Consider the following 26518-nt stretch of genomic DNA (forward strand, 5'->3'; position numbering starts at 1 on the left):
TATAAAAACTAAGAAAAGTTAGAAATACAAGTGTAAATGGGTTCAAATATTTTAAGGTATTATAATGCATGAAAGTTTACTTGCAGTAATATTCTTTGCTCCTTTAATAAATAAAAATTGTAGGGGAAAACAAATCTAAAAAGCAGCATCTGTTAGATAAATATATTTAATAGGAAGTGTTATAAATAGTTGCAAATATGGGTAAAAAACCTAGTGAATGCATATGTAACTAAATAGAACCATGATATAAAATATTTAGTAAGACTGGGATTTGGCCAAAGAAAAGTGTTTAAAAATTAATCTGTACTTACAACAGTATATATTCTTTCTCAACAGGTGACCATAACGATTGTCATTTAATGCTGTTCAAGATCTAAGCATCGTTTTTGCATGACTGCTACAAAAGGATTACTTTCCAGAAACCAGTTCCTTCCTCAAGAGTGTAATTTGGGCCCTGTTTTCAGAAAGCAGGTACAATCCATCTTTATTACATTGGCTTTAAAACTGAAAGATATGTTGAAAGAAACATAACCTTACAACCCATATGTATCATTTAGGGACCTCCTTGAGTCAACTGATCAATATGCTAAAGCTTAATATTTAATGTTCTCAAATTTAGGAAGTGACTTATCCTTGAATTGCAAATGTCTTGATTGTGTCAGTAAATATAAACATTCTAAAAATATTCTAGGAATATTATTAAGTGAAAAGGTCGAATGTTTTGTCTTTATTTGATTTCTAGTTTGTTATAAGCATGACAAGTGTATGAAGATGGTGTGAAACTGCTGAAAATGATGAGAGAAATTGTACTGTGACACAGCTCCTGTTTCTTGGTATATTCCACGCCAACAGAAAATGTGCTACTGAAGGGATTTTGCACTTTGTGATGTGTTTGTCTTTGAAGACAGCTTAAGTTAAATAAGCAAGAAATTGTGGGCAACAAGGTAGGGTCAGGGCCACCAGGGAGGGGGATGTTTTGGAAGAGCAGACTGTTTATGCTGATTACTCAGCAGCGCCAAATTCCTTTATATTTAATGCGATTGATGGAAATCACTAAATATTAATTACACATATTTTGAGTAATATTGACCATTGCAGAAATTAATAATAGTGCTTCAAAATGAATAATTTAAAATATATGATTAGACCGATCTTTAATATTCCTGGCTAAGAGGGTAACAATAGATAATCCTAGATTAAATCTGATACATGCTACTGAACCACAATATTCATGACATTTTTTAGATAATCAGCCAAGGAGGTCAATCTGTTCTGGATATAAAATGATGTATTGTTGGTTTCCAGTTAGTTATAAAATATTGACAACATTACACTCAGTTTCAAAGCTGTCACATGTCTATCCTCTAATTTGTCAGGTTAATTCAGATAAAATCAATACAAAATTTGGAGAGTTTTTCCTCAGGCTATTCTGTGCTTTCAGTTTCTCTAAGCTTAAATATTATGGTTAAAGAAAAGTGACTAATTCTGATGCTAAGGAGCAATTCCATGTAATAATAAAGGAGTCAAAAGCTTTTCCAGTATATTTGATTTTGCTTTAAATGAGTCACACCAAAATTTTGTCGTGGCATGAAGACAATTTAATATCTCATGTGCCTCCCTTTCAGTTCATGTAATTATGCCAGGTTGCCATGTCATTGAAGGTCCTAATGTATCAGATATTCTTAAATTAATTTTGTGAAGAAAAGTAGCCATGAATTTCCCATTTTGCTTCCTAAGAACAGAAAACCAGGGAAGAGAGATAAATGGGAAAAGGGTGGAAAGACTCTTAACAGTGAAATTCCAAACATGGGTAAAAGTGAGGTCCCTATAAATCTGCCCGCTGAAATATTCTAACATTAGGCAAATTGTAAGTCAAATTTTACCATGACAGATCTGTCTGTTACAATAAAAATGATTTCATTGTAGTTTTCATATACAACATAAACTAAAAATAACAATCTGTATTGTATTTACAAATATAAATGTATGAGAAAGTGCCCATTTCCTGTATATAAGCCATTCTGTCCTTAACTCTTAAGCACAGAAGCATCTTAACAAATATTAACTTGTTAATTCTGGGATATCTATGAATACTGGAGATAAATTCAGTCTAGGCAACTTAACTGAATTCTGCATGTTAGAAACAGGTTACAATGGTTGAAGACATTCACAGAAAGACAAGTAAACATAGGATAGCAGCTGTAGGTAAGAACGTTTCTGAGCTATTGCTTACTTCCAGATGGATGATGGATATGCAATTTAAATTTGTGCTAGGTGTACCAGCAGATGGAAGGAGAATGGAGTAAATGTCTTGGCCACCTGTGAACTGATATATTCTATCAATTACTTAGTGAATTGTATAAAATTCACGTAGCTCAATAGAACTCTAATTAATTTTTGGAAAGAGACTTTTTGTCAACCTATTAATAAATCCAAGTTTCAAGTTGAGGATGAGAAGCATATTTAACTGTGCAGAGAACCAATGAAAGACAGTTTGGCATAGCACAGTTCCCTCTTGCTATGTCACTCATGCCATTGCTCTGCTCCACTAATTGAACAGCATATTGGTAGAATAGGAAGCAATTGAAACAAATGAGACAGATTGAGCACTCCAAAAAATACATAAGTGAATTAGAATTGATGAATCTGCTAAGAGTGGATTCACTGTGTCACTTTAAATAAAACCCCATTTCATTCACAGACTTGCCCCTAATCTGTCACTACAGCTACTTAAAACATTCAGAGGAGACACTGACGGTTTCATCTTGACACAACCGACTACATTCCTGCCATAAGAGGCAACATATATTAAAAGAGGTCCTGAGTTCAGCCTCTGAGGATGAAATGTTTCACTCAATGACTCAGACAACGCTTAGTATAGACATTGGCTTTTCTCCAGGAGAATGCTCCATCCATTAGAGAAGAGCCCGAGTGGCTCTAGGTTACATTGATTTTCAGAACTGTCAGGATTCTCATTACCTAATGAATGAAAACCCCTATAATGTAGCGCGAATATATGCAACTAGAGAGTTCTTTAGCTAATGACAATAGAGAGGAAGTTTCTCTGAATTTCCAAAAAGGGAATTTTAATTTTTGTCATTAATGGTCTTGAAAATTCCAAGTTTGAAAAAAATGCATGCCACATATGTGTTATGTATGTAAAAAGCACATCTATTTGTTGAAATATTTACAGTGTGGGCCAGAATTGGTGACTAGACAAAGGAAATTCCGTGGAGATAGTTTTGATGGAATATTAGAACTGTATGGCACCTGAAGTGTCCATGGTAGTGCTTCAGGAGCAGTGTACTCAGAACAACAGAAAACTGATGTCTCGTTGACAAGAAGGGAGATGCTACATTTTCTTCCTAAATGTATATTCAATAATACAATGTTAATTCATGTTGAGGTATTTGTTATAGGCATCTGTACTTGGTCGTTGTAAAATTATTTATTTTTAAATGTATTATTTAACTATTAGATGCAAAGAAATTTATGTTTCACTCATTTTTTTAAAGCCAGGTAACATAGTTTTTACTCCATTTAGGCATTCATTTTTGAGAAGATGTTATCCTTGCATAGGCATTTAATTGACCTTCTCCAACTCTTCCCTTTATCTCTTAATCCTATCTAGTATGCTGTATACTTTTAGTTTTACTGCTTTTCAGGTTCAAACTCAAGGACAAATGCCACAGCTTCCACAAGTCGCATCATGTATGAAATAAAATAATCATGCCATATACTGACTGATATCAGTATTGCTTCTTCTGTTTTATTTCTTAGACAATATTTTTAAAGATACATCCTATATCTTATACCAATCTGTGCCCTCCTTGATGACTTGCACATAGTGTATTCTTAATTAATATATAAAGAAAAATTGCAGAAGTAATGATTGATAAAACTGATGGTCAGAGTTTCAAAGGCAGACTTGTATCTTTCAAAGCTTTAATATATCCAATAAATTCTCCACAAAGCTTTGAAACTTCACACAGTGGTACCGAAGTGTACTGAGTTCATTCTATTCCGTTCCCAATTACCATGACTGCATGTGTCATTATAAAAGGTTTTATGCTATCACTTTAATGTTACATTAAGCAAGTTGATATATTTGTTTTTATGCCATGTTTCTTCTCTAATTTTTTCTGATATATTAAAGATGTGAGGGGAAAGAAACAGTACTTTCAGTAAAAATGTTTTGATCACATGTGATATAGGTGACTTTTGTGGTTATACTTATAATATGCGATATGTAGATTTCCAGGAAATGTAGAAGCTTCAGATTATGAGTGCTTATAGTATTGAAAGGACATCAAAAAATTTGAGGAAGATGAACTTAAAAGGTAATGAATATTTTTTGAAGTGCCCTTGTACTTATATGTAAATATTCATTCTTCTGTTATGTTTTATGGAATGGTAGAGCTCTGTAACACTTAGTGTGATCACCATCTCATGCAATTAATTTAAAGACAAAATCTGAATTATACAAAGAACTTCACATGATGCATGTGCTTCTCAAATACATTCATAATTTAAAATAATGAAATACTTCATCATTACATTCTGAATATAATGTTTAATAATTAAAATATTTGATACTGAGCAAGCATGTAGAATGGGAACTATTCAATTATCTTTGAGGTTTTATTTGGGTAAAGAAAGAGGTGAAAAATCACCTTTGTGTCTATATGTCACCATAGCACATCATGTTGTTCTAAGATTTCAGTGGTGCGTAGCAGTGGAAATCACAGAGATGAGTACATAGACTTTTCCATAGACTGAGTTTTCCAGGTCATTTAATCCTTTCTAGCATCTTCAAAACTGTCTTACAGAGTTAATGATAACAGATTGTCATATTATTGTCCTCATAGTAGCCTGCTGGATAGAAGATAAAGAATACTATACTCTCAAAGTAATAGGTGAAAATATAATGAACAAGTCTTCAAATCCATTCTCTCTCTGTGTGTGTGTGTGTGTGTATGCCTCTCCTCTGCCACCCCCACATACATACACACACAGAATCACACACACCATGTGCATTGGTGCATGGTGTCCTTTGATGAGAAACTGTGAAAAACAGAATGAAATCAAGACCTGGGCAATAAACAAAACCAAAACCAAAAGGTCAACACATACAAGATTTGATAAAAGGATAAATGGTTGAAAGTGGTATCATTTTGTACTAGACTCTCATTCAGAACCACATACAATAAGCATTTTTGGAACAATTCTCACAGATTTCATAGTCTGGCTTCACAAATTATGACAGATGATAAACAGAATGTGGGAGCAGGTGTTTAGGCTAGTACTTAACACACGCATCTTTCAAGTAGGAGTGCCTGAGTTTTATTCCTGGATCTGGTTCCTAACTCCAGTTTCCCACGGATGAGACTCTGAGGGGTAGAGGGATTGGCTCAAGTAGTTGGGTTTCTGCCACTCACAAGGAAGTCCTCGATTGCATTCCTGACTCCTGGTTCCAGTGCCAGCCCAACCCCTGCTATTGTGGACATCTGGGGAGTGAGCCAGCAGATGAAAGTACATATTATCTCTCTCCCTCTCCCAGTCTCTCTGTCTGTCTCTCAAACAATCTGCCGTAACGTCTGGACTCCCAGAAATAAACACAGAACCATTCTATGAATTTAGAGTGGACAGCCTCACAAGTAGAAAAAATTAACCATATTAAAGAACTCTGCATGCAAACTAACTTTAAGTGGTTCATAAGCAACCAACAGCTGGGAAGCCGCTGTACAAACATGTATTACACTGAGTCATTTGCTCAACAATACATCATTAACTGAGGTTATATTGTCCAACAAAGGGAACTACTAGCAAGATGTGGCTATTGAGCACTTAAAGTGTGGCTAGTTTGAATTGAGCTATTTTATGAAAATAAAATGCAAAATAGATTTCCAAGGTTCATTACTGAAGACATCAAGGAATTGGTTTTTAAGGGAGTTTGAAACCTATGCATCCTGGTTCTAGAGCCTGTGTTTTTAATCACAATTCTGATGAGACACAAATGTTTGACCAAGTAATCTAAATTTTATCTTTTTGTTGAACTTGACTAGAGAACTACATACTTGAATCTCATTATTTTCCCATCATAAAATTGTTTGATGGAATTGACTTTTAGAGTTTGTTCTTGATTTGCATTGATGGGAATTATAAGTTTCAGTAACACTCATATTATAGTAAGTGTTGGGCATATTTTCCAGGGCATCTGACAGTGTTCCATGAGGATTTGGATGGAGTAGGATTGGAAAAGATCGCTCTTTTCTAACTAATCAAGAGTATTTCCTTCTATTTTAGCTTCTAGGAGGCTTAAATGCAAATCAAAGCCAAATGTAGCCATGCAAAAGTGCTAGATTTTATGATTTCATCCATTATCTCTTCTTATCAGTATTTTACCTTGATTATTTTTCTTAAAAAATTATTTGGGAGGGAGGAAAAAGAGAGAGAGAGAGAGAGGAGCAAGTGTTCCTGTCTACTATTTCACTCCCAAATGCCCACATGTGCTGGAGCTGAGCAGAGATTGGGAGTCAAGAAGGCAATCCAGGTCTCCCATGTGAGTGGCAGCAGTACAGTTTATTGAGCCATCACTGCTGCCTCCCAGGATCTGCATTGACTGAAAGCTGACATCTGGAGCCAGAGTCAGAAACTGAACCCAGACCCTCCCATATGAAGTGCAGGTACCCTAACCACTAGGCCAACGCCTGCCTTCTCTCTCCATTATTAGATACTTATTTTATTTGCTTATTTTTCTTTAGATTTTTGTAAATTGTGTCAGTATTGATATGAAATGTGTTATACAAATAATCTATTAAAATCGTTGATGCAACCTTTTTTCTAATTTCTAAAGCTTTTCTCATTCATAATATATACCTGTTATTAGTGAGCTAGATCTGTAGCCATGAATAATTTTTTAAATGTTTGCACTTAAGAAATTGACTTTCTGTTATAAAAAGCATTATCAAATGAATAGAAAAAATGTACAATATTTTGAATGATGAATCCATGGAAAAATAAATCAATGTTAAAAGGATAGAGAATGTCAGAATTGGATACTGTTTGTTTTGTATCTGTCTTGGAGATCACAGAAGCTTTCCTGCCAAGGTGACAGTTGATGTATTTAAGGGTGCTTGCCATGTGGATTTCCTGGCAGCAGAAGTGGCATCAGTTGCAAATGCCCTGAGGCAGGAGTGTGTTTGGTGTGCTCCGGGAGCTTAGTCTGTTAGAAGAGAGACTGTGAGGCAGAGAGCAGAAAAGTGAGATCAGAGAGCTGGTGAGACACAACCTGAGAGCAAGCCAGTCAAAGTGAGGTGTGGTGAGCACTTCGGCTTCACTCTCAGGGAGGCAGGAAGCAAGCTGTGGGAGGGTTTTGTACTGAGGAATGTCGCGGTTTAATTTATGTTTTAAGCATTTGGTGATGGAGTAGGTATGACGTGTAAGAAAAGAAAAAAAGGATGAAGATGATCCTGGCATTCTGTGCCAGGGCGAGTGGAAAGTGAAAGTTACTGAGGCAACTAGAAAGAGAGAGTGCCTGTTCCTGTGGTGGAGAGGACGGCTGGAGGTGCAGGTGTGATGGTGGCGTCCCAAGGTCAGTTTCAGACAAGTGTGGGACACAATTCTGAAGTGCAAGGGAGATGTAAGACACCCAGTAGGCTATATTAATTTAGAGTTTAAGGAAATGGAATTAGCTGGAGATTTTAAACTTGGAAGCCTGCACTGGTGCTTCATGAAAATAACCTAAAGGAATATAGAAAAAGGAAGAAGTACACAGACTAACACATTGGTCGAGATTAGAATTAGCCAGGAGCCTGAGAAGGAGCAACCAAAGAACGGTGATTCAAATCCATTGTGAAGACAGATTTTAAGAAGGAGGAAGTGAATGGCCAACGTTGCTTCATGTGGATGCCATTGCATTTTAGCAGAGATATTTGATGGGAAGAAAATCCTGATTTGATAAGCCAATCCCAAAGGGACAAATACCATATGTTCTCCCTGATCGGTGACAACTGACTGAACACCAAAAAGGAAACCTCCTGAAGTGAAATGGACACTATGGGAAACGGTGACTTGATCAGCATAGCCCTGACTGTTAATGAACAACTTAATACATTATCCCTCTTAGTAGTTTTTTTGTCTGTTCTACTTAATATGACTGGTTTAATTCTGTAATTATCACACAGTTATTCTTCAGTGTTGAAAATTAACTGAAATGTGATCCCTGTTAAACATAAGAGTGGGAATAAGAGAGGGAAGAGATGTATAATTTGGGACATGCTCAAGCTGACTTGCCCCAAATGGTAGAGTTAGAAACATACCAGGGGATTCCAATTCAATCCCATCAAGGTGGCATGTACCAATGCCATCTCACTATCCCAAGTGATCAATTTCAGTTCACAATTGATCATAATGAAAGGACTAAGAGTCAAAGGGAGCACATAAACAAGTCTAGTACCTGCTAACACTAACCGATAGAATAAATAAAGGGGAGAGTGATCCAACATGGGAAGTGAGATACTCAGCAGACTCATAGAATGGCAGATGTTCTAAATAGCACTCTGGCCTCAGAATCAGCCCTAAAGGCATTCGGATCTGGCTGAAAAGCCCATGAGAGTATTTCAGGCATGGAAAGCCAAGACTCTCTGGCAAAAGATCTCTGTGAGTGAGATCCCAGTGGAAAGAACAGGTCTTCAAAGAAGGAGGTACCTTTCTCTGAAGGGAGGAGAGAACCTCCACTTTCACTATGACCTTGTCTAAACAAGATAAGAGTTGGAGAACTCAGAGGGCTTCCATAGCCTTGGAAACTCATGACTGGAGCATAGGGAGATTACTGATGCCATAGACAGGAGTATCAATTGGTAAAGTCAACAACAGGAGTCACTGTGCACTTACTCCTCATGTAGGATCTCTGTCCTTAATGTGCTGTGCATTGAGATTTAATGCTATAACGAGTACTCAAACAATATATTTCACTTTGTGTTTCTATGGGGGTGCAAACTGCTGAAATCTTTACTTAATGTATACTAAACTGATCCTCTGTAAAAAAAAAAAAAAAGAAATTATCAACTCCCAACTTGACTCTCACTGGGATTAAACATGATAATAGGTCTGATCTGATTTCATCATCATTTAAAAAAATCATCTATTATTTTTCACTTTATGTTTCTGTGTGGGAGCAAACTGTTGAAATCCTTACTTAATGTATACTAAGCTGATCTTCTGTATATTAAGATAATCGAAAATGAATCTTGATGTGAATGGAAGGGGAGAGGGAGTGGGAAAGGGGAGGGTTGTGGGTGGGATGGACGGTATGGGGGGGAAGCCATTGTAATCCATAAATCGTACTTTGGAAATTTATATTCATTAAATAAAAGTTTAAAAAAAAAAGAAAATCCTGATTTGAGTGTGTTTGAGACCAAGCATTTGATAAGAAACTTAATAATATGTCTGAGAACATATTAATTAATATTAATAATATCAATGTTAATAATAGTTTGAGAAGAGAACATTAAAGCTGCTACTAATGATAAAATATTACAGAATTTTTAATATTTAAAAAACCTGCTACCTGATGAGTGTAATTCGACTTGTAATTTTCCATAAACATTTTAAGACTGTATTCAGAGACAACTCATAGGAAGAGAGTTGTGGATTACCCTTGAATCAGTGCTATAATGATAAATTGTTAATCACTGAGAATTTACCTTTAATCTAAAACAAATTAGTGTGATCATGTAAAAATTATTCATTTTCATGAAATTTTAAGTTATATGATTTTCCTTTCATTTCAGAAGCGAGTGGAGGTTAGCGTCTGAATCCATTTATCAAAACATTTATTTTTACTTCATATATATAATACATAGATAACAGAAATTAGAACCAAACAGGTCTAAGCTTTTGTCCAAAGTATAATATCAGTGATACTACTGACTCTGTATAGAACATGGTTCCAGAGAGGGTCATTTACCAGTAGAGAAAAAAAAAAAAAAGAATATATGTAAGACAAACCAAACTAAACCAAAATAAAGACCAGAAGACTCATCATTACGCCATGGAACCCATATAATGTAAAGAAATGTTGAATGCTTAAAAGGAGAGATATAATTGTCTTGATTGGACATTACACAATGTTTACATGTAATGAAATATCACATAGTAATCAGGAAATAGGTGGACTTATTTGTCTATTAATGCGTTAAATAATTAACTTTAAAAGCAAAGAAAAACTAAGATATGAATTGTAAGAACATAAACCTGAAAAGGGAGTATTAGATAGCTATAATTCAATAGTGGTGACACTTGGCTTCTAAAACTGTTGATAGGAAATACTGTCTGGACAGAAGACAGCTTTGGTGTCACTATGCTCTGTTTTTGTCAGACTCCATCTGGAAGAAAGACATTAGCAACCTGTACGAGGGTGAACAAAATGAGAGCAGGAGATGATGAATCTTCATCACCTGGAAAATGATGAAAGTGGGGATGTGTACTCTGGAGAGAAAAAGATTTAGACAGAACAATATGGATGCTCTCAGCTGTTTACAAAGATTGCCATGTGGAAGAAGGATTGAAATAGGCATGTGTTTTTCCAAAAAATAACCTCTGAACCAAGGCTGGCCCTTGGGGAAATAAAAAGTTATTTCAGCCCAGACTGATGAAAACATTTCTGACTACTTATTTGCATGATGTCCATGAGTCTCATCACATGGGCTATCCTGCACTGGGAAGAGTATGCTGGATATGATATGCAAGATCACTTCCAACATTAAAAATTTTTAATTTGGTGGAGCAGATTCCAAATGTCCATTGCAATTTTTAGTAAGAAGCCACACATATAGTTTTAAGATTATTTGAAATTTTTTGTCATTTTACTCTGCCTCTACCTCTGTGTATATGCCATCTAACTGTCTGTATCTATCCATCGTCTACCCATTCATGCATCCACCCATCCTTCTATCCATCTATATCAGCATTATGAACTCTATACAATTTAATCTGTTAAAAGAAAAATACTTTCAGATATTATGTTCTAACGATATTTTTTAAAATGAAAAAAGCCATAATTGGCCCTGTTAAAAGATGTGATCACATTTGACCTGTGAAAACAACAATTTCATATAGATTACTCAATACTATATGTCAAATAGTATATTGGAAATGACAATGGAATAGGTCAAGTAAGTGTGCACTTGTACAGAGTGTGCAAAGCGCTTAAAAAATTTTGCAAGCACAAGGTTAAGCCACTTTTGTGTTTGACAGTTATCACGTCAAAAAAAATCCAATGTAATAAAATGAATTTAAAAGTTGTAAAATAAAATATATATTTTTAAAAAATATTATTTATTTGAAAGATTGAGAGGCAGACACACACACACACAGCGAGAGAGAGAGAGAGGGAGAGAGAGAGAGATCTTTCATCCACTGGCTCACTCCCCAAATAGCCACAATGCCCAGAGCTGGGCAAGGCCTAAGCCAGGAGCCAGGAGCTTCTTCTGGATCTCCCACATGGGAGCAGGGACCCAAATACTTGCACCACCTAACACTGCTTTCCCAGGCATTAGCAGGGAGCTGGATTGGAAGCAGAGCAGCTGGGACTTGAATTAGTATTCATATGAGATGCCAGTGTCACAGGTGGCAGCTTTACCTGCTACACCACAGCGCCAGCCCCAAAAATTTAATTATTTTTAATACAGCTTTCTCCTATGAAACTAAACTTTTTTTAGTTGTTCAGTATTTAATTTTTTAAGTGCATCAGGAGAATATATTTCATATCTATAATTTAAAGCACATAATGATACATTCCTGCCTCCTTTCTTTTTTCTTTTAATTTTTGTGATGACATACATTCAACTTACTTTATAATCATAGATATAATCCTCACTAAAGAAAGAATTCAGCTAGTAGAAATTAGAAAGACCACTATTCCACAATTTATGGATAAAGGTTAGAAACAGTAATCAAATCTCAAGGGGACTATTTTGATAAATTTGATGGACAGACTTCTTGAAGGGAACTCTTTTGTTCACTGTCTCATCATCTTCAAAGTGTGTGTAATTGAACTTGTGCAGAACATCTGAAGCATTCAAGAGCTTTCTCATCTCTGCCTTTTTTTTTTTTTTAGGCGTTCATAAGTGATAAACTTTGTCCCATAATATGTTTTGTTTATGCCATTATATAAAATCAAAGAGGTGTGTAAAATGCCATTTACCAAATGTATTTTGGAAAAAAAATATTTTTACTTTGTCTGACTTAATCCTGAGTTAAATGAGAGAAGCAGGAGAATCAAAGCAATTTTATACTTAAAATAGTGTAGGTCTTTTGTCAAAATTGCTTCATTCAAGAAACACATCTTAATCATGTGAGAAATTTCGTTTCTTAAAAATATCAGTCAGAGAATTTTCAGACTTTTAATCTTAAAATTATTTTAAAAAAAATAAATATGGGGACCGGTGCTGTGGCAAAGTAGATTAAGCATCTGCCTGTGGCGCCGGCATCCCATGTGGGTGCTGGAACGAGTCCCAGCTGCTCCACATCCAATCCAGCTCTCTGCTGATGGCCTAGGAAAGCAGTAGAAGATAGTCCAAGTGGTTGGGCCCCTGAGGGAAACTGGAAGAATGTCCTGGCTCCTGGCTTCAGATCAGCCCAGCTCCAAACATTGCAACTATTTAGGGAGTGAACCAGCAAATGGAGAACTCTCTCTGTCTCTCCCTCTCTCTGTCTGTAACTCTGCCTCTCAAATAAATAAATATTTTTAAAAAATGAAGCTTTACAGTTCACTATTTATCCTAAAAAATAAAAATGAAGAAAAATACATCAAATATAACAAAGCAAATGCTATAAATAAGAACCAAAAATAGAAAATAATTATAAAATAATAAAATTAAAATCAAAGATATTAAGTAGAGCTCATCATTTCTACTGCAGAAATCCCTGACAATGGGCATAGTATATTATATTATAAGTCACTACCCTTACAAGGTAAGACATTTCTTGGTCTCTTACCGAAGAGAAACAAAGAAGTTGAAAACACAGTTTCTTACATCTGCAAGATTAATATTCACCCAGGAATAATGTGAAAAATTAGAAAATATGTTAGCAGTCAGTATTGTCCCACCAATGAGTTATACATTGTTGTTCAGTCGGTATAATCTTTTAGTGGAATAAACTGAACCTGATGACTTATTGAAATTATGAGTATTTCTCAGTCATTGCCTCTGACATATCCCATCACTGTGTTCATCTTTCTATATAGGTATCTCAAAGGCCAGCTATAGCAAACATGTCCCAACCAAACCTATAAGATTATGTATCCCTGATCCTTGTAGTAAACTGAACCATTTTCTCAGGACGTAAACCTCAAAGTAACCCAATGACAGATGTGTTATGACTCCAGTTTTACAAATAAGGAATGGGAGGCTAAGAGAATAAATGGATGCAAAGTCATGCAGTAAAGATGGAGAAAAGGCCAGATTTATATATTTCTAAAGAATATTAAAACTTGTTTCTTTCTCATAACCTATATTAGAAAGAAAACTGTCAGTCTTTGTTCTATTGAAATGTAGGTTGTATATTTTTGTTGCTACACATATGTAAATTATTATTTAATTCTCAGAATAGCTATAAAATGTGTTTTCCATTTTGTGCATTTTCTCCTACCTCTTTGAAATAGAAATATTAAAAATGTATTGTATTGCTCCCAAAGGTAACATTTACTGGATACAAAACCTCAAGTATTTAAATCAAAACTTTCAAAACAAATCAAAAGATACTTTAGAGATTAATTATAGGTATTAATGCATATATGAAAATACTGAAGGAACAAAATAAAGATGAAAAATAAGTTAACCCACATGCATACTAGTCCAATGTAAGACATTTTAAATATATTTCCCTTTAGTTCTTATCCACAGGCAAAAATAATTTCACATAGCTATGGTGATAATACAAATATAATTATATTTGACTTTTTTAGTTGATAGTATGTCATACTCCTAGAAACTTTGACTTTTAAATATTGACTTTCTATGTTTAATATAGTTTATTAGCTTTTCACAGAAGTACTGAGGGGCAGAACAATAATTTTCCTTAATTGATGAACACACTGCAAGGAAATGCAATTAATTTTGAAGATGTAATGCAAAAATTGTGAACTAATTTATTTCCGACAACATTTATATGGTGTTGCAGACACTTGCCTCTCTTCTCTCACACCACAAATACTCAACCTGTGATGTGCCCAGAAGGCTTGATCTTCTAGGGCTGACCTTTGGGACTTGCAGTCACCTGGATTAGAATGACCTCCCAGGAGACCCAGGAGATAACCCTACTGAGTTCTCCATTGAGATGGTCGCAGAGTTACCCTTCTTCCCTCAGAGTGGAATCTGCTGGCAAAAGTCCTCACCCAAGAAGGAGTTGAACCGCATCAGGGTAACATGCATTTCTGACCGAGGAATAAGATGAGGGCAACAGAAACAGAGAGAACACCCGCTGTTTCACTGTCATTTATTGTCAGATGTGAGACTATATGTGTACCACTAGAGTGTGTCTGATGTTGATCTAGCTCTTTAACTTATGGGCCCTGCCCAGATATCCTGATACTGTTCAGAGAGCATTTCAGGCTTTAGAGCAGCCTCATCTCCACCATATATAAAAGTATGCATTTAGTTATTTATAAGAAAGATATGAAATATTTCTTCATAGCATTCCCAGATCAGAAATCATCATACTTCAAGCAAATTATCTATTTTAGGATGCTGAAATGAAATATTTGCTGCTGATAGGGTGTTTTCTTATTTTTTATTTATTTATTTATTTATTTATTTATTTTTATTTTTTTGACAGGCAGAGTGGACAGTGTGAGAGAGAGACAGAGAGAAAGGTCTTCCTTTGCCATTGGTTCACCCTCCAATGGCCGCCGCAGCCGGCGCACCGCGCTGATCCGATGACAGGAGCCAGGTACTTATCCTGGTCTCCCATGGGGTGCAGGGCCCAAGCACTTGGGCCATCCTCCACTGCACTCCCTGGCCACAGCAGAGAGCTGGCCTGGAATAGGGGCAACCGGGACAGAATCTGGCGCCCCAACCGGGACTAGAACCCTGTGTGCCAGCGCCGCAAGGCGGAGGATTAGCCTAGTGAGCCGCACGCAGCGCCAGCGATAGAATGTTTTCTTTCCTTCCTCCCCCGCCCCCTTTTTTTTTTGCCCCTTCCCCATCATATTATAATTGCTGGAATTTCCCATTTTCTCAAAAAGTTCTCATATATAGTTCACTGCATTGTTCACTGCACAAGTTCATGATGAAGAGGAAATTTGAACCTAAAATACTTCCCATGCTGTACTTGTCTAAATATGCACCTGACTTTAGGGCCAGATCTTCCCAAATCACTGTTTCTTCCTAAGTCTCAGAAAGGGTCATTGTGGCAGGTGCAGCTCTCTGCTCCCTCTTGCATGTGGTTATTTAGATCTTGCCTCTTAAAGTTAAGTTTTCACCCCAAAAAGTCAGTCAACCTACAGAGTCAGTACATTTAGGATGGCTAAATAGCTATCGTTTTGTCTTCCTTTATTGAATATAATCAGTTTGAAGAAATGTTCAAGTAAAACATCTTAGCTCTTTTGAATCAAGAAATATTTATTTGAATTGAAAATGATCATTTATAGACTGATAAATCTTTGATCAATGGTATTTTACTTGATTGCTAATCAGTGAGAGCTTCTACTTTTTTAACATGGTATTTTCCCCTGTTGTCTTGCTAGCCTGCTATTATAACTCTTTTCCTTATTTTACTCATTCATATGTATGCCTTATGCAACCTTCCAGGTTTTATATTTACTCATAAAAACACACATGTCTTGTCATCTTTGTATCCACCACTGGATGTTCATTAATGAGAATGCCCACTGGAAATAAATCTACTGGATATAATAATATATTTTGGAAAAATAAAGGATAAATATAAAGCCATAATATAGCTTCAATAATATAAAGTTGAAATGGACTGGCCTATTTGAGCCTACTGGTGTCTTTACAGTTTTAGAATAGAATATTTACATTTAACTATGATTTTATAATTCAATCATAATAAAAATTGTGTATTTTCAAATTACCTAAAAATGGAAGAGGTGTTCTGGTAATGCTCAATGTTATGTTGAAATTTGAAAAGCAGAAAAATATACATACATACATATTATATATTAATATCACAGTCAAAGCCATTTTATTAACAGTTTGGCTACAAAATAGGAAGAAATTTTGACTACTCTTGCACAAAGGAAACTTTATGGAAAAGCATCTGTAATTTCAATAAAATGAAAGCAACTGTGGAAATGAATGAAGAAAAGCTAGAAGCGTTGAAATCACTGTCAAATTTAGCAAGAGTATCCCTCAGAAACTAAAGCAGATTATAAAGCTAGATGAGATTTGGGAGAGTAATTATTGGAAAATTATGTACTTGCTTCCCCAGCTACCCAGATATTTTGGGAATTGAGATGATATTCAGTGGGAGCATAGCTGATATTTTGTGTGTCAAGATGGTTCAGATAACGAATTTCTCTGAAATAAAGATCTTTTGCTTTTAGTGAAGACAAAGATGAAAATAACATAATATTAATAATGACACAACAATTATCTGTTTCTGGGTAACTGGTTTTTTATTTATAATCATGAAAATATGTATGTATGAATCATAATATTAGAAATTGCAGTATTTCAGATTGGACAGGCTAATATTCTACTTCTATATTTTCATCACTTTACAAAATATGAATACTAGGATAATTTTAGAGTAACTAAAGCTAGCCACATTCTAAAAATGTACTCTGCAGTAAGTGTTTTGCAAGCAGAAAATATTGTAAGAAAGCATTGGAACAGATAAAGGAAAATATTAGTCATTTCTAAATCACTTCTTCTGAATTCTGACATATATTTTATAATTGTTTGTTTTCTGTTGTGTTTTTGATTCACTGAAAGTTTAAATTGGCTTACTTTGCCTGAACATATTTCACATAGAGACTGCATTTTAACATCTATGCATTGACATTTTATTATGGATAAGCCATATTGTGAATGGACAGGAATTATCCAAATGTATCTTTCTGGCTGAATGTTTTGTCTGTGTTCCAAACCAAATGCTCCAGATTTTAAACAGGATCTTTACCTGCTATACTTTATCTCTTTTAGTATTTTTTTTGTTCTACTTAATACAATCGGTTGAATTCTTTAATAAACACATAATTGTTCTTAGGTGTTTAAATTTAACTGAAAAGTGATCCCTGTTAAATATGAGTGGGAATAAGAGAGGGAGGAGATGTACAGTTTGGCACATGCTCAATCGGACTTGCCCAAAATGGTGGAGTTAGAAATGTGCCAGGGGATTCCAATTCAATCCCATCAAGTGGCATGTACCAATGCCATCTCACTAGTCAAAGTGATCAGTTTCAGATTATAATGGTAGGATTAAGAGTCAAAGGGATCCCATAAACAAGACTAGTGTCTGCTAATACTAACTGATAGAATTAAAAAGGAGAGAACGATCCAACATGGGAAGTGATACAAAGCAGACTCATAGAATGGCAGATGTCCTAAATAGCACTCTAACCTCAGAATCAGCCCTTAAGGCATTTGGATCTGGCTAAAAAGCCCATGAGAGTATTTCAGGCATAGAAAGCCAAGACACTCTGGCAAACAAACAAACAAACAAACACCTAAATGAAAGATCTCTGTGAGTGAGATTCCAGTGGAAACAACAGGCCATCAAAGAAGGAGGTACCTTTCTCTGAAAGGAGGAGAGAACTTCCACTTTGACTATGGTCTTGTCTAAATAAGATCAGAGTTGTCGAACTCAAGAGGCTTCCATAGCCTTGGCAGCTCATGACAAGAGCCTAGGGTGATTACTGACGCCATAAACAAAAGTGTCAGTTGTTAAATCAACAGCAGGATTCACTGTGCACTTACTCCCCATGTAGGATCTTTGTCCTTAATTTGTTGTACAATGTGAATTAATGCCATAACTAGTACTCAAACAGTACTTTACACTTTGTGTTTCTATGTGGGAGCAAACTGTTGAAATCTTTACTTAATATATTCTAAATTGATCTTCTATATATAAAGATAACTGAAAGTAATCTTGATGTGAATGGGATGTGAGAGGGAGAAGGAGATGGGAGGGTTGCGGGTGGGAGGGAAGCTATGGGGGGAAAAAGCCACTGTAATCCAAAAGCTTTACTTGGAAATTTATATTTATTAAATAAAAGTAAAAACAATAAAAAGGCCTTCAATTTCTGAATAAATGCAGAAAAACTTATTGAAAATAAATATATTAATATAAACAATATAAGAAATGTTTGAATTGTCACTAATAAATAACAATGCTGTTTATTTAATAAAAATTCATTAGAATATTAAGAAAATTAAATAATTGTCAAAAAGTATTATTGATTTTCATCTACAGGGCAGCACAGTCTCCTGAAGAAGGTATTGTTCTTTTTTAAAATTTTTATTAATTTTTTTTATTTATTTCAAAGAGAAGACAGAGAGACACAGAGAAACAGATAGACATTTCTCATACTCTGGTTCACTCCCAAAATGCCCACAACAGCCAAGGATGGACCAGGCCAAACTACTAGAATTCAACCTGGGTTTCCCATGTGGGTGGTAGGAACCCAAGTACTTGAGCCTGCACCTGTTGCCTCTTAGGGAATGAATTAGTAGGAGGCTGGATGGAACATGCAGGCAGGACTGAATTGCAGGCCCTCCAATAGGAGATGCAGACACTCAACTAGCACCTTAACTTATGCACAAAATCCTGCCCAGAAGTTATAGTTCTTGAAGTGTGGCTTATTCAAGCTTCAAGCCCTAGAACATATTGACAGCTCTACCGGAACAATGGTTCCTGATATTGTTTGAAGAACTCTACTGTGGTAATATCTATGGTTTTAAATCATTATTATTTTTTGTTCCAGAGACCCCCTAGAAGTGTGTTTCGTGCTAATATAAATCGCTCCCATGAAGTATAGCCCAATTAGCACCTAAGTGGCCCCAACATAGGCCCTATGTGTTCCTTCATTTACACATGTATTTTACAAATACATACTGAGCAATTTGTGCCATAGGCTCAGCGAGTTCCAGTAAAGCAAATTAACAAAACAAGCAGACAAAAAAATTCCTGCCATCATAAAGTTTATATTCTAGTGGGTGAGTTCAGCCAACACACAAAAAGAAGAATAAGCAACATGATTATTCAAAGTGATGAGTGGGGACCAGCATTGTGGCATAGTGGCTAAAGTTGCCCTCTGTGATGTTGGCATGTTGGCATCCCATATGGGCACCTGTTCGAGTTCCAGTTGCTCCATTTAAAATCCAGCTCCCTATTAGTGGCCTGGGAAAAGTAGCAAAAGATGACACCAGTATTTGAGATTCCACTATCAATGTATAAGACCCAAATGAAGCTCCTGTCTTCATCTGTTTCAGCTATCTAGGGAGTGAACCAACAGATGAAAGATTCTCTCTCTCTCTCTCTCTCTGACTCTGCCTTTTAAATAAATAAATATTTTTTTAAGAAGTTACAAGTGCTAAAGTGAAAAGTGAACAGAGGTCTGGGTATAACATGGCAAATGCAAACACGAACTGAAAAGATGACATTACAACTAAAACCTGAACAAGGGCAGGCTTTGCTCATGGAGTTTAACATACAGTCATCTCTCCTTATCCATGGGTTCCCCATCCATGGACTCAACCTACCACAAATCAAAAATATTTGGGAGATGGAGTGTGAGGTGCCTTCATGCATATCGGAGTGTCTGGGGTTGAGTCCAGGCTCTATTCCTTTCCAGCTTCCTTTTAATGTAAATCATAGGAAGCAACAGATGATGGCTCATTTATTTATGTCTGTGACATCCACATAGGTGTCCCAGATAAGTTCCAGGGTCCCAGCTGTAGCCTGGCTCATTACCCAGTTATTGTGAGTATTTAGGAACTGAACCAGTAGATGAGAGTTTCCTTCCTTCAATCCGTCCTTTCTTCATTCCTTCTTTCCTTCCTCTATCCTTACATCCCACCCTCCCTCTCACAAATAAATTAATAAAAAATGTTTAAAAGAATATTTGGAAAAAAATGTCCATACTGGATATATACAAGCTACTTTTCTTGTCATTATTCCCTAGATAATATGGTATAACAACTGTGTACATGCACTTTCATAGTATTGCGTATAACAGCTAATCCAGAGATGATCTGAAGTTTTTGGGAGGGAGGATGGCATGGGTTATGTGCAAACACTACACCATTTTACCTGGAATACTTGGGCATGCACAGGTTTTGATATTTCACTGGGGAGGAAGTCCTGGTGTCAGTACCACATGGATATTGAGGAACTACTGTAAATGCTCATGAGAAACCCCAAGTTTCAAATACTCCTCCATAGTCATGCTGTCCACTTACACTTTGGTTGTCAGGGAAGATATCTTGCCGAAGTGGCATGGTTGGCCACTCCTCTCTCTGTCACCATTAGGGGAACTGCTATTCTGTTCTTTGGCTTGTTTGAGAGAGTGTCATTTTCCCCTAGCTTGGAAAGCGACTATCTGACTCACTCCTTACATTCCCATGTCTGTGGTGCACACTACATGCTTGGGCATATGGTCTTGTTTTCATGATCTTTTAACTTTTATTTATTATAGCTTCAGTATGGTGCAATGCATCATTTGGAGGAACTGAACACTTGGCATGGCAGCAGGTCTGGTTGAGGCCATCTGGAGATGCTAGGAAAGGGGAAGTTTGCTCTTTGTGAAACAAGCTTTCAAAGTGAGAGGTAAATAAAATTAACTGGAAAACTCATATACCAGTAAGCTTATTTGGTAACATAGTGTGGCGGCAGATAATATAGATGATTGATCTGGGAGATAGATGGTTGGATAGATATAAATAAGGATGTATCCCTTTTAAGAAATTAATAGTCTAGAATAATCCATCAGTTTCCTATTCCTGGATTCTCAGATATTAGGAAATGAATGATGTGAGCAAAATGCTTACATTTTCTTTTAAGTATGAGCACAGTACTGCCACAGCCCACCCACATGCACAATTAGAATAAAAGTAATCAAATTTAAAAAAGTAAATAATATGTTTTTCAAATTATTTGCAAAATGAGGTTCTCTAAAAGATGTACTTTTAATATATTTTTGAAGACTTTATTTATTTGAAAGCAAGAGTTACAGGGTTTTTGGGGGGAGACAAAAAGAGATCTTCCATCCACTGGTTCACTCCCCAAATGGCCACAATAGCCAAGGACTGAGCCGGGCTGAAGCCAACAGTCAGGAGCTGCTTCTGGGTGTCCCACATGAGTGCAAGGTCCCAAGGACATGGTCTATCCTCTGCTGCTTTTCCGAGTGCATTAGCAGGGAGCTGAATGGGAAGTGGAGCACCTGGGACATGAACCAGCACCTGATTTATATGGGATGCTACAAGTGGCAGCTTAACCCACTCTGCCACAGTATTGGCCACCTACTTTTTATATTTCTGTGGTAAACCGACTCCTATCAGTAATGCATTTATTTTAATACCATAAAGTAACTTTAGCCACCATGTACTTAACTGTATGATCAATGTGCCTTCCTTTTTCCAGCATTTACTTTTACTTTCCAAGAATTCTATGAAGAGAGATGAATTTGCATATACATGGACATTATATATATAATACGTATATATGACTCATACACACACACACACAAAGCCACCCAAATGAAAAAAAAAAAAAAAAGAATAAGAAAGCATCCAAGTAGGCAAAAATTTGAGACTTTAAAGTGAGCTCTGTTCACTCTTCCTAGTCAATATCTGACATGTTATATGATAATCCCAGCCAACCTTGTTTTATGGTGTTCTACATTAAAACTAATCTTCATAGACTGTGGAAGATATTTGACCTCGATCCATTTTAGTGGTAATGAAATCACTTCCACTTTTTCTTGTGTTCATCTATCCTCCTACCCCCCAAAATTTCTCATATGTAAGTCAGAGACTAGAGAAGGTGGACAACTTTTCCTCCTACGCTTACACAGGCTCTGAGGGATGGAGCTGATATTCAAAATCAGGTTTGCCTAACGGAAAAGCACTATTTTTTTTTCTGGCACCTAATTATTCTTTCTATGCTTATATTTTATTTTACTTGGATTTTCATTTTGAAATGCTTACTGCTGTATTTAAATTATAGGGTTTTATTATAGCTTAATAAAATAGTTAAGCCTAAGTATTTTCTGAAATAAATTAAGGTATAAACAATTATACACACAATCATTATCATTCATAATTTTATCCAAGTGTACCTATATTTCTATGACTGGCTCCCAAAATTTACAGTATTCCTGGTTTTCTAATGAAGTACTATATAAATGAAGTGTGAAAATACAGAATTTGATGTTAGAGGCTATAATCTGATTTTAACAAGTGAAAATTTTACAACCATCTTTTTTGTTCTGCCAAATTGATGAGGCATTGGCCAAGCAATCTCAGATCTCCAATAGAGCATTATTTGAGTTTGAGAATATAGAGTTAAATATCCTCTGTAGCTAACACCAGATCATATTGCACCAAAGGGTTATAGCTTTTCTTTTTACTCTCCTGCCAAATAGACTTTGCTCCTGCCTAGCAAATTGAAATCTAAAGCAGATGACATTGACGGGACAAAAGCCATCAATAGAGAGGGATATGTGCCATGTACAACACAGATTGAGACATTAAATGCCCAGCATTAGATTGAAAGTAGAAAGTTCAGAATTCTTCAGTGTGTCAGATTTGTTCATGATAGCTGTGTGAATATCCAAGGCTATGAATAGGCCCAAGTAATCTGTGAAGGAGCCTGTTGTGTTGTCACCGAGCCTGCTTCTGAAAAGCTGCAGAGTGACCTTACAACATTGAAAAGGCAATCTAGAAATAAATTTTATCTATTTAGAATGCCTTTTATAGCTGAAGTATTTCATTCTTTCAGTTGGTTGTCTCATGCACAGATAGGTATTTTGAGAGTATCAATGCAACTGAAATGGTTTTTACTGTTCCTTTTCTTCTCTATATTTATTTTTTGACTTACCTCTTACAATTTACATAACAGCCACAAGTACTTATGAAGGAAAGCAGGCATTTCTTCACAATAAATCAGAAATGCCAAAAATTTCTATTTCTTTTATTTTCTTTTCATAACTGATCCATTTCATGTTGCAAACTTTATTCATAAAGCCACACAAAGGCAAGAAGAAGAAAACTAAACTTTCTAAATAAAACTCAGTCTCCTTTACTTCTCACATTTTCTGTGTGGGTAGATATTCAATTAGCTCATAGACATATTTAATAGAGTGTTACATTCCCAGTAGTAAGGCATTGACTTCTTCCATGGCTCCTTCCCACAGCTGTCTGGGAGTCTGTGGGAACTGGTCTGTGTGCTGATCTTGGCTTGAAGTGTCTTGTCCCTCCTGTCAGCATTGTTACCTATTGTTAGTTGCCAAGTGTCAACACCTAGCACAATTCAGAATGTGTTATCCTGACTGTGTCAATCCATAGGGGTGGCTGTAGGTGGCTGTCTTCCTCCCCGGCCAAGTAGGCCACTGAAGGCTGTCTCTCATATATTATCTTTTGCTCCTGTGGCCAAATGGTTAAACTCAATGAGAAGGAGGCACAAAAGCATCCTATTAGTTTCTCTTTTGACCCCATGTGAGTCATTCTTTTGTTGTTGTTGTTGTTAATCCATCTTTTTTAAAGCAGATGGAAAATTATTTCACTTGTATTTTATCTGTGTTCTAAAGAATTTTAATAGAAAATAAAATCAAAGTAGAATGACAGAGAAATTCGTATAACTGACTTGTATTCTTGTCCTACAAAAAGAAATCCATGTGTGTACCTCTCTCATGCTGTGCTGTGGGTAGGTTCAGAGTAGTTAATGGTCATTTTTTTCTGGTCTGTGCATATTTATTACTGTACCTAGAAGTTATATTTTATTATTCTGGGATCCATGCGATGCAAAAATAATCAGTTGCTATAGTTTCCTGCATGTATGCAGAAAAGATCATTTTCATGGTCAGGTTTAACCTTGTATATATAAGCTAAGTCAAAAGAAGGGTGTCTTACCCAGACTTATGTCTACCACTTTGTCTCACTATTAAGGACAGTTGGGGATTTCCAGGAAATTTTCAACTGTGTTCCTAGAGAATGTGGTTCATTTATCTACTGTGTATCCTGATTTTGGCGCCTTCTTTCTCTAGCCTTTATATAAACAAACTTTATTTGATTACACACACAATACCTGCATTTTGCTTCATCATCAGTCTGAATCTGTGACTGATAATTATCAATACAGAGGTGATATGCTTCTTTGTAAGTAACCACTTCAAAGATGACCCCCATTTGAAGACTATCTTCCAGTTGCTTCATTAGTTGATGGATATGTTAGTCAATGGATATGTATAGCTCCTTTGACATCACCATTCTGTCCATACAGAAGATTGCCAACATTCATATGGTATACACTTTGATCTTTTTAGGATAGTGGTACATTCTAAAACATTACTCAGTAAGGGGATAAGTATTAGGTAACTTCCATTAATTGTGGGTTTGTTAAGTAGAATTAATCATACTTTTCTTCACCTCACTGCAATATCCATCAGTATAGTACATGTTCATCTAATATAGTTGTACATGCTGAAGTATACACACAAAAGACATGATGATTAGGGCATACTATTTAAGGCACATCAGTGAATCCTTGAAATATATATTGATACTCTGCCACTCAGTGTTCTACTTTAGTATAACCTTGGACATGTTTCAATATACATGGTCAACAATTAGAGTTCTAGTTCTAACTTAGAACCAAATAAGCCTAGAGTTTTGGAAGAATTCTTGAAGGTCAGATGAAAATGGGTGTTGCTGCCAGAATTTTAGCATATTTTAGAGATTTATGACAGATAACTCAAGACCACTACAACACAAACTTTTCCATGATCCTTTACCTGAACATAATTTTTGGAGGATCATATGTGATTCCTCTCTTTTTCTCAGATCCCATGTTCAATGCCAGCATATTCTATCACATGATGACTTCTTACACCATAGACTTCTGTCAGAAATGCCATCATCTCTCCTGTACTATGGTAAACACCTCCTAACTGGTCTTCCCACATCCACCTTTGCCTGTCTAATCTGTTTATCTCAGAGAAGCACAAGTGATTTCTTTCCAATATATATCTGATTATGACACTTCCCTGTTCTAAACCCTGCCATGGTTGTAAATCACACAAAACAACTTAAGAATGTATTGCCATGACTCACAGGACTTCATGATCAGTGGTTTCTGCCTTTCTATCCTTTCTTCCTACCACTGTTTCCTTTCTTGAAGATTCTGTGGATATACAAGCCTCCTGTCTGTCCCTTAAATACACCTTTGGAGGGGACCTTTAAAATTGCAACTACTGGGGCCAGTGTTGTGGTGTAGCAGATAAAGCTGCAGCCTGTGACACTGTCATCCCATGTGGGCACTGGATCAAGTCTGATCCAGCTCCCTACTGATGTCCGTGGGAAAGCAGTAAAGGACAGCCCAAGTGCTTGAGCCCCTATACCTGTGTTGGAGACTCAGAAGAAGCTCCTGGCTCCTGTCTTCAGATTGGCCAACTCTGGCCATTGCAACCATCTAGGGAGTGAACCAGTGGATGGAATATATTCTCCCTCCCCCGCCCCCGTGTGTGTGTGTGTGTGTGTGTGTAACTCTGACTTTCAAGTAAATAAGTAAATCTTTTTAAAAAAATTGCTGGCCGGCGCCGCGGCTCACTAGGCTAATCCTCCGCCTTGTGGTGCCAGCACACTGGGTTCTAGTCCCGGTCGGGGCGCGGGATTCTGTCCCGGTTGCCCCTCTTCCAGGGCCAGCTCTCTGCTGTGGCCAGGGAGTGCAGTGGAGGATGGCCCAAGTGCTTGGGCCCTGCACCCCATGGGAGACCAGGATAAGTACCTGCCTCCTGGCTTTGGATCAGTGCGGTGCGCCGGCTGCGGTGCGCGCTGGCTGCGGCGGCCATTGGAGGGTGAACCAACGGCAAAGGAAGACCTTTCTCTCTGTCTCTCTCTCTCTCTCTCACTGTCCACTCTGCCTGTTTAAAAAAAAATTGCAACTACCTCTGTCAAGAAAAGTCCCAACCCCTATTACTCTTACGATTGTTCCTTCATTTCATTTGAATATGTGGTTAAAGTTCAAATCCTTAGGTAATCCTTTTCTTACTATGTTATCTTTACTACCACAATTCTCACTTCCCATCTATATTAGTATGGTTTATTTTTCTACACCTGCATCATTTAATACATTTATTGTTCATTTGCTTGTTTACTGTATGCCTTGCCCTTTACTATGAATGCTCAATTCCATTGTTTCAATATCAGATTATCAATTTGTAGAACATATGTCATTGATACTGAGTCAAGTGTATTTTGAAATAATTTACTTACAAAGGCATCACAAAATAAAACCTGTACTCCAGGACATCTCTCTGGGGACAATTAGG

General features: G+C 36.5%; 1 protein-coding gene across 1 annotated transcript in view; it reads left to right on the forward strand.

Moving 5' to 3' along the window:
• The window catches only part of CNTN5 (contactin 5), a 1373625-nt gene that overhangs the window by 325220 nt on the left and 1021887 nt on the right, over nucleotides 1–26518 (forward strand). Inside the window, exon 3 of the mRNA XM_051820359.2 lies at nucleotides 337–471. The gene's annotated coding sequence lies outside the window, so the exon portion shown is untranslated. The remainder of the gene's footprint in view (nucleotides 1–336; nucleotides 472–26518) is intronic.

The sequence above is a fragment of the Oryctolagus cuniculus genome, chromosome 1 (genome assembly GCF_964237555.1).
Source record: "Oryctolagus cuniculus chromosome 1, mOryCun1.1, whole genome shotgun sequence".
Lineage (NCBI taxonomy): Eukaryota > Metazoa > Chordata > Mammalia > Lagomorpha > Leporidae > Oryctolagus > Oryctolagus cuniculus.